Source organism: Pinus tabuliformis, chromosome 9 (genome assembly GCF_031772625.1).
Source record: "Pinus tabuliformis cultivar Carrire ecotype Pingquan chromosome 9, CPIR1, whole genome shotgun sequence".
In the NCBI taxonomy this organism is placed as follows: Eukaryota; Viridiplantae; Streptophyta; class Pinopsida; order Pinales; family Pinaceae; genus Pinus; species Pinus tabuliformis.
The window spans coordinates 1,921,565,978-1,921,575,969 of NC_142307.1; positions in this window are offsets into that span (position 1 = coordinate 1,921,565,978).

The following is a 9,992-nucleotide window of genomic DNA, read 5'->3' on the forward strand; positions in this document are numbered from 1 at the left end:
TTCCAACCTACCCCCTACACTCATTGCTCATCTCATTCCTCCACTTCTAGAGCCATCACCAGCCTCATTCCCACGTTGCACATCTCCCCCTACCATTCCATCACTCCTCCATCTCTTCAAACACTCACGGTAGGTCATCCTGTAGCAGTTTATAGACATCCTGTAGAAACCTCTAAGTATCCTGTAGGATCCCCTGCAGACATCCTGTAGGAGGCCACTCACTCGGTTGCTGAGCTTCTGAATGTGAGGAACCTCTGTGGATGGATGCTAAGGATCCCTAGGGACCTCTCCTAGCCTTCCCAACCTGTCCCACGTTCTCCTTCCTTCTCCATTCCATCTGCACAACCAAACCCTAATTAGCACACAATCACAATCATTCCACACACTTAAAGGAAAAATACAAAAACATGTCTTTTATGATGCAAGCAGCTTAGATCCATGCATTTTCACTTATTAGAGGTAACAGCAGCATTGGTAGAAGTTTCCTTCACATTCTTTGCATTATAGAGGTTAGACTAGTTAAATTAGGGTTTCCTAGGTTTACATGCTTTGATTTGCTTGCAGTTCATTTTTGTCAAGTAGATTAGTCTCCTTTGAGCTAGCTTTCGTCCATCATTGATAAAGCTTCTTTTGTGAGCCTATAGAAGTTGGCTTGAGCCTGAGCGGACTTGTGCCAGCTGACCAAGTGACAGCTGCGACAAGAGCTAGTACTTGTGCATACAGCACCGTCGCTTCCAAGTTTGTACGAACTACCGGGTTGATAAAATGAGAGACAGGAAGCCCCAGGAGTTGTAGCATTATTGCTACAATACTGGAGCTCACCACCTTTTTGGCGCCAAAAAGATGGTGAGCTCCAGTATTGTAGCAATAATGCTACAACTCCTGGGGCTTCCTGTCTCTTAATTTTATCAACCCGGTAGTTCGTACAAACTTGGAAGCGGCGGCGCTGTATGCACAAGTACTAGCTCTTGTCGCAGCTGTCACTTGGTCAGCTGGCACAAGTCCGCTAGGGCTCAAGCCAACTTCTATAGGCTCTCAGAAGAAGCTTGCTAATTGATGGAGGAAAGCTAATCTCAAAGGAAAGCTACTTTACTTGACAAAAATGAACTCAAAGCAAATCAAAGCATGTAAACCTAGGAAACCCTAATTTGACTAGTCTAACCTCTACAATGCAAAGAATGTAAATGCAACTTCTACCAATGCTGTCATTACCTCTAATAAGTGAAAATGCATGGATCTAAGCTACTTGCATCATAAAAGACATGTTTTTGTATTTTTTCTTTAAGTGTGTGGGATGATTGTGATTTTGTGCTAACTAGGGTTTGGTTGTGCAAATGGGATGGAGAAGGAAGGAAAGCGTGGGAAAGGTTGGGGAGGCTAGGAGAGGTTCCCAGAGATCCTTAGCATCAGTCCACAGAGGTTCCTCACGTTCAGAGGCCCAGCAACCGAGTGAGTGGCCTCCTACAGGATGTCTGCAGGGGATTCTACAGGAAACGCAGGGGTTTCTACAGGAAGGTCTGCAATTCTTCTACAGGATGTTCTGAAATGGGATGTTTGAGGATGGATGGTTGATGGAAGATGCATGGATGGTTATGGAGGTAGGATGGGGGTCTGAAGTGACCCAGGAACTGATGGATGGAGTGGTGAGGTGATGTGGAAAGCTGACTTGGCTTGAAGGTAGTTGAGACAACAATGGGGAAGAAGGTAAGGTTACTTGGCAAAAGAGAAGATGGGAGATGAGGGAACAGACTTGGTGATGGAGGAGCTGATCTGAACGAGGCTCAAATGAACGAGGAGGTGATGAAGATGCCCTGCACAATGCTTATTCAAACAAATCAATGAATTCTTGCAAACAAACCAAGTCCTAGCTAACTCAATCCAACTATCAATGAAATGAATAAACAGCAGCTTTGTTTGCAAAGAGAACCATATATATCACGTGAGCAAGAACATGCCAAAAGGTCTAAATGCATAACAAACTCCTACCAATCTATTATAAACATGAAAAGCTACTTGAACCATCAAAAGAAACCTAAGTAACAAAGCACGAATTAAGTCTAAAGAGCAGATTTTATTTCAAGAACGCAGCAAACACATAAAGATAAACAAGGGAGGTACTGGGCGCTTGAGATGGGCCCAACCCCAAGAACTACAGCCTCCCAAGAACGATTTAGAGCTGGTGCAAAGCTGGATCCATCTTTATTAATCAAGAAATGAAAAGTACATCAAAACTGTCCATAAGGAGAGCTTGAGAATGAGCTGAAAGCAAAGCTAATCCATGGCCTAAAAATCGAACTACAAGCTAGCTAACTAATGGCTAAAACAAAATGACTAACTAGCTACAAAAATGACTACCAACTAGCTACCAAAAATGACCAACCAACTAGCTAACCAAAATGAGGCCCCAAGCCTTCTTATTTATACAATTTGAGGACCCAACAGTCCTCCTAAAAGTTAGGGACTTGGCTGCCCAAGACTTGGAGTTAACAGCAGTCCAACTTGACTTGCTTGGTTGCCCTTGTGCTCATTGATTTGGTGGCCTTTGAACTCCGAGCTGATGGTGGAGAATTCGAGGTAAGGGCCCATAAATGAGGGGGACACCTCCCTACAAATCCTCTAGCTTGTTCTCCCACGAATTTGGCTGCCAAGTGTTCAACCCGGTAGTTCGTACAAACTTGGAAGCGACGGTGTTGTATGCACAAGTACTAGCTCTTGTCGCAGCTGTCACTTGGTCAGCTGGCACAAGTCCGCTAGGGCTCAAGCCAACTTCTATAGGCTCACAGAAGAAGCTTTATCAATGATGGACGAAAGCTAGCTCAAAGGAGACTAATCTACTTGACAAAAATGAACTGCAAGCAAATCAAAGCATGTAAACCTAGGAAACCCTAATTTAACTAGACTAACCTCTATAATGCAAAGAATGTGAAGGAAACTTCTACCAATGCTGCTGTTACCTCTAATAAGTGAAAATGCATGGATCTAAGCTACTTGCATCATAAAAGACATGTTTTTGTATTTTTCCTTTAAGTGTGTGGAATGATTGTGATTGTGTGCTAATTAGGGTTTGGTTGTGCAGATGGAATGGAGAAGGAAGGAGAACGTGGGACAGGTTGGGAAGGCTAGGAGAGGTCCCTAGGGATCCTTAGCATCCATCCACAGAGGTTCCTCACATTCAGAAGCTCAGCAACCGAGTGAGTGGCCTCCTACAGGATGTCTGCAGGGGATCCTACAGGATACTTAGAGGTTTCTACAGGATGTCTATAAACTGCTACAGGATGACCTACCGTGAGTGTTTGAAGAGATGGAGGAGTGATGGAATGGTAGGGGGAGATGTGCAAGGTGGGAATGAGGTTGGTGATGGCTCTAGAAGTGGAGGAATGAGATGAGAAATGAGTGTAGGGGGTAGGTTGGAAGATAGAGGGCTAGGTCAACAAAAGGCTAGGAAATGAAGTTACGTGAGGAGTGGAAGGCTTTGGGAGATAACAGAGCGGGGTAAAGGTCGAGGAGATGTGATGCATGCGTGATCAAGATGGAGAATGAAGTAATGGACGAGAGAGGGCAGTGCAAGTGAAACGAATGCTTATGACTGTTACCAAACCGAAAATGCATTAACCTAAACTACCTGTGCTTGTAAATTCAATGAACAGCAATCCAAAACGCGAAGGAGAATGTGCATGAAGCTGTGGTAAAGGAGCGTGGTGCAGGTGTGAATGACAAGGAAGCATCTAACATAACGTGACTGTGTTTGCAGTAATCATGAGATAAAGAAATGCGTGTTTTTGGTGGTTAGTCATGGACTGCACCCCAATCCCAAATGAGACGGCAGTGAGCCTTAACAACCCTTTTTGTTGGAGCTCCAATGGACTATATCTATCCTCTGCTACACTAAACAACTGTGAACAAACTCACCATAAGCAAATCCTATCTAACTCGTGAAAAAGACCAACTTAACAACCTGTAATTCGAATTGCATGTGCAAATGAAAAGCTCAAAGTGCTGAAATGAAATGGAAACAACACTACAGCAGAGGGGATCTATGGCTCTCAGGTTGGGCCCTAACCTGAGAGCTATAGTCTCCTTAAGAAACTCAGAACTAGATCACAAACTGCCTTCTTTATTCATAATCTGATGTTATGCCAAATTGGCTTACAAAAAGGAACGAAAACTGAACTGTGCTCCAAAATTACAATAGCAATACGAGAGTTTCAACAACCTATCCAAGGCTAAGGCCTCTATACTTATACAAAAACGATGATCCAACAAGTGTCCTTGATTTTAGGAGCTCGGCTGTCCAACTAGAGTTTAACTGCTGATCCTGTAGGACGGTCATAACTGTTGTTCCTGTAGAGCAGTTTATAACTGCTGTTCCTGTAGAACAGCTGGCTGCTTCTTAAGCTCGGAGGGGAGATGGATTGGAGCTCGGAGTTCTTGGTGGGAATCACGAGGAATGTCCCAAGACCGTGGACATCCTCTCCTAAAAACCAGCAGTGCCACCTCATTGTCTCTTTATCTCCTTTTTCGTTGTCTCTTGCTCCCTTTTAATGCCAAAACCTGGAATCATAATGCATTAGTCACGTAGATAAAGTGCCTACCCTTCTTCCTACAAACAACATGAATAAACTAAGAAATGCATGCATAAGCAATAAAAAATGAATGGTTTGAGCAAGTAGAATAGGCCAAAATGAGCCCAAATTGTACCAAAATTGGGGCTCATCATCACCCCCCAGTTGAACCATTTTCTCATCCTTGAGCAATTTTGCCCCGGCTCCTTGTCCTTGGCCGAGAGCTGGGGCCCAGAACCTGCTCCTTCTTCTCTACTTTTGGGGCCTCCGTTTTCTCTGCCTCAGGTGGAGACGAGGGTGGTGCTTCTTCCCCCTTTTTCATTTCCTTGAGCCGGGCTTCAGAAGGCGACTGGCCTATTTTTCGCATCCAGGAAGTGACTTTTGGGCTTCCCTTCTCAGGGGTGGCCTGTGTTTTGGAGGGAGTTCTTGTACTGGGTGAAGTAGGGATGTCTCCTGAAGTGGGTTGGCTGCTGGGTGGAGGCTGCGACTTGTCTGTTTTCATTCTCTGACTCCTCCTTGCTTCGGAAGGTAGAGGGATCTCCCTCTCTCTCTTTTCTTTGGGTTTTGCCGGTGTGCTGAGGGCAGCCAGTACCGCTGCCGCCTCCTTTTCGAGGATGCTAGCCTTCTCTTTCTTGTGCTTTGCTCTCTCGGAGCTCCTTGTAGAGGGTCCCTCCTCCTTTGGTTTCGGGCTTCCTGCAGAAGACCCTTCCTTGACCGGTTTTGGGCTCCCTGTAGGAGCATCTTCCTTAGCTCTTGGGCTTCCTGTAGGAGCCTTTTCTTTTAGCACGTCTGGGCTTCCTGCAGGAGCTTTTCCTTTTTCTTTCGGGCTACCTGTAGAAGCTTTTTCCTTTAGCAGTTTTGGGCTTCCTGTAGAAGCCTTTTCTTGAATTTTTGGGCTTCCTGTAGAAGCCTTTGTCTTTGTTTCCAGACTTCCTGTAGAAGTCTGTTCCTTAGTGATTTTCGGGCTTCCTGTAGAAGACCCTACTTTGTCCACTTTCGGCCCTCCTGTAGAAGGCTCTTTCTTTACGCTCTGTGGGTTTCTTGTAGAAGATCCCTTCTCTGTTTTTGAGCCTCCTGTAGAAGCCTTCGTCTGCTTTCCTGTAGGCGTTGTTCTGGGGCTTCCTGTAGAAGCCTGCGTTTGTTTCCCTGTAGATGCAACGGTCACCACCTTTTCTTGCTTGGCTGCATGGATTTTGCTTTTGGCTTTGACTGCAGGAGCTGACGAGGTGCTTGGGCTGATAGGGACCACCTCCGCTTTGTCCATTCTGCTCTTCATCCTCTGTTCTCTTGCTGTCAAAACAGGTGTGTCACCCTCCTCTTCGTCTTCCTTTTCTTCTTGCTTCCTCTTTTGTTCCTTCCTCTGCACCGTGGCAGGGGTCTTCTGACCTGGTTCCCTCTTTTCTTTGGCCACTGCCTCTTTGTCTTCACTGCTGGAGGGGCCACTATCTTCGACCAGCATTTTGATGTCCCCATCTCGTGTTAGATTTCTAAATGACTCCCAGGAGAGGGGAACTTTATAGGAGTGCAGCGCATCCTCTACAAGCAACTTGATCAGCCCATGGTTAGTCAGCCAAGAATACTTCCAATGGAGCCATGTGCACATCGAGATTAGAGACAAGATGATGTAAAGGCTCGGAATGCATGCTTTGACAACTATCCAACTTTCAGAGACAAAATGATCTGACTTTGAAAGTACAAAACAGAACTGAGGAGGAGAGTACTGCTGCAACTTAGTGACCTTCTGAAACCATATCTCAATATAACTTTGATATCCTTGGTCATCTTGCTGATTTGGATAATTCTTCATGTCACCTTCTATCATGACCTTCTGATCTTCCTCTTTTTGTTGATCTTTCTCTTGAGTACATGGAGGATTTAATGGTAACCATGAGGGATCTCTCTCGATCTCTGATTTAGATCTCTTTTCTTCATCAAGTGCAATCAATGGTTCTTTGATCTCCTCTTTTGAATCTTCTTTTGTTGGATGTGATCCTTCAATGCTTGCAATATAGTCTCTACTTTGCAACACTCTTCCTGAGCTATGGTGAAGATCATTGAGCTCAAGAGGAGTCATTTGCACATGTTGTGCCTCAGATTTGCAATGGGGTTGAGCTGCTCCATGGTATGGTTTTGGAAATGGTGGGACGGGTATTTGAGTGGGGGTGTGAAATTGAGATGGAGATGGATGGCATTGTGGTTGGGTAGGCATTTGGGGTTGCCTTGGTGGAGGAGGAGGCGATGGTTGTGGATGAGCAGGTGGTGGAGGAAAATGAGCGGGATGAGAGTTGTACTGGGGCCTCCACTCCTGATAAGGTGCACTCCACTGAGGCTGTGGCTGAGCATAAGAGTGAAATGAATGAGCAACTGGTTGGGCATAATATGGATCTGTGAAGGAACAAGGAGAATATGACCAAGGAGGAGGTGTAGACCAGGAAGGATGAGCAGGGGGATCCCAAGAAGGCATGAAAGTGGCTTGGTAAGGGTCATAATAGGTCTCGGGTATCCCTTGCATCTCCTGCTGGTAAGATCTAGGTCCATGTGGCCTCCTTTGGTTCATATAATAGAGTGATTCAGTGGCTCCCTTGGCTCTTTGATATGCAGCTTTGATTCTGGGCAAGGAAGGGCACTGATCTGTAGGATGGTATCCTTCACATACAAAACACACTTCTAGGGAGTGCATTGGACATTCGTTCCTAGGATGCTTTTTAAGGCACCTAGGACAAAAAATGACCAAAGCCCTCTTGGCTTCTTCTTGCTTCTTTTGGATCCGCAAGGTATCCAGTTGCATGGCAAGAAACTGCCTCATATCGCTCTTGAAATCTTTGATCTGATTTTCAAATTCATCTTTGGACAAGATGTTGCTCCCAACATCTCTGCTTGTAGCCATTTGCTTCAGAGGAATGTTTCTTCTTCTTCTCCCCTAGAGGTTCTTCAGATATGTCTTGATGTCCACCCAGGGGTCCTTTCATCACAGCCATCGAAGAAGAACGTTGGCTGTGTGAAGCAGTGGGGGTGTTGTGCAATCATTTTTATAACTTATCTCTACTCCTACAAAGCATGAAATAGATTGAACTGCAACTAACTATCTTGCGAAATTGAAATGAAAGCAGGAAAGGACTAATCTATTTTGCTCAAATGAAATTGCAGGAATGGAAAGGCTAGTCTACGCTTGCAAAATTGAAATACTAATCTACGCTGGCAGGAATGGAAAGGCTAGTCTACGCTTGCAAAATTGAAATGCTAGTCTACGCTTACAGAATTGAAATACTAATCTACTCTTGCACAAGTACTAGCTCTTGTCGCAGCTATCACTTGGTCAGCTGGCACAAGTCCGCTAGGGCTCAAGCCAACTTCTATAGGCTCACAGAAGAAGCTTTATCAATGATGGATGAAAGCTAGCTCAAAGGAGACTAATCTACTTGACAAAAATGAACTGAAAGCAAATCAAAGCATGTAAACCTAGGAAACCCTAATTTAACTAGTCTAACCTCTATAATGCAAAGAATGTGAAGGAAACTTCTACCAATGCTGTTGTTACCTCTAATAAGTGAAAATGCATGGATCTAAGCTGCTTGCATCACAAAAGACATGTTTTTGTATTTTTCCTTTAAGTGTGTGGAATGATTGTGATTGTGTGCTAATTAGGGTTTGGTTGTGCAGATGGAATGGAGAAGGAAGGAGAATGTGGGACAGGTTGGGAAGGCTAGGAGAGGTCCCTAGGGATCCTTAGCATCCATCCACAGAGGTTCCTCACATTCAGAAGCTCAGCAACTGAGTGAGTGGCCTCCTACAGGATGTCTGCAGGGGATCCTACAGGATACTTAGAGGTTTCTACAGGATGTCTATAAACTGCTACAGGATGACCTACCGTGAGTGTTTGAAGAGATGGAGGAGTGATGGAATGGTAGGGGGAGATGTGCAAGGTGGGAATGAGGCTGGTGATGGCTCTAGAAGTGGAGGAATGAGATGAGAAATGAGTGTAGGGAGTAGGTTGGAAGATAGAGGGCTAGGTCAACAAAAGGCTAGGAAATGAAGTTACGTGAGGAGTGGAAGGCTTTGGGAGATAACAGAGCGGGGTAAAGGTCGAGGAGATGTGATGCATGCGTGATCAAGATGGAGAATGAAGTAATGGACGAGAGAGGGCAGTGCAAGTGAAACGAATGCTTATGACTGTTACCAAACCGAAAATGCATTAACCTAAACTACCTGTGCTTGTAAATTCAATGAACAGCAATCCAAAACGCGAAGGAGAATGTGCATGAGGTTGTGGTAAAGAAGCGTGGTGCAGGTGTGAATGACAAGGAAGCATCTAACATAACGTGACTGTGTTTGCAGTAATCATGAGATAAAGAAATGCGTGTTTTTGGTGGTTAGTCATGGACTGCACCCCAATCCCAAATGAGACGGCAGTGAGCCTTAACAACCCTTTTTGTTGGAGCTCCAATGGACTATATCTATCCTCTGCTACACTAAACAACTGTGAACAAACTCACCATAAGCAAATCCTATCTAACTCGTGAAAAAGACCAACTTAACAACCTGTAATTCGAATTGCATGTGCAAATAAAAAGCTCAAAGTGCTGAAATGAAATGGAAACAACACTACAGCAGAGGGGATCTATGGCTCTCAGGTTGGGCCCTAACCTGAGAGCTATAGTCTCCTTAAGAAACTCAGAACTAGATCACAAACTGCCTTCTTTATTCATAATCTGATGTTATGCCAAATTGGCTTACAAAAAGGAACGAAAACTGAACTGTGCTCCAAAATTACAATAGCAATACGAGAGTTTCAACAACCTATCCAAGGCTAAGGCCTCTATACTTATACAAAAACGATGATCCAACAAGTGTCCTTGATTTTAGGAGCTCGGCTGTCCAACTAGAGTTTAACTGCTGATCCTGTAGGACGGTCATAACTGTTGTTCCTGTAGAGCAGTTTATAATTGCTGTTCCTGTAGAACAGCTGGCTGCTTCTTAAGCTCGGAGGGGAGATGGATTGGAGCTCGGAGTTCTTGGTGGGAATCACGAGGAATGTCCCAAGACCGTGGACATCCTCTCCTAAAAACCAGCAGTGCCACCTCATTGTCTCTTTATCTCCTTTTTCGTTGTCTCTTGCTCCCTTTTAATGCCAAAACCTGGAATCATAATGCATTAGTCACGTAGATAAAGTGCCTACCCTTCTTCCTACAAACAACATGAATAAACTAAGAAATGCATGCATAAGCAATAAAAAATGAATGGTTTGAGCAAGTAGAATAGGCCAAAATGAGCCCAAATTGTACCAAAATTGGGGCTCATCATCACCCCCCAGCTGAACCATTTGCTCATCCTTGAGCAATTTTGCCCCGGCTCCTTGTCCTTGGCCGAGAGCTGGGGCCCAGAACCTGCTCCTTCTTCTCTACTTTTGGGGCCTCCGTTTTCTCTGCCTCA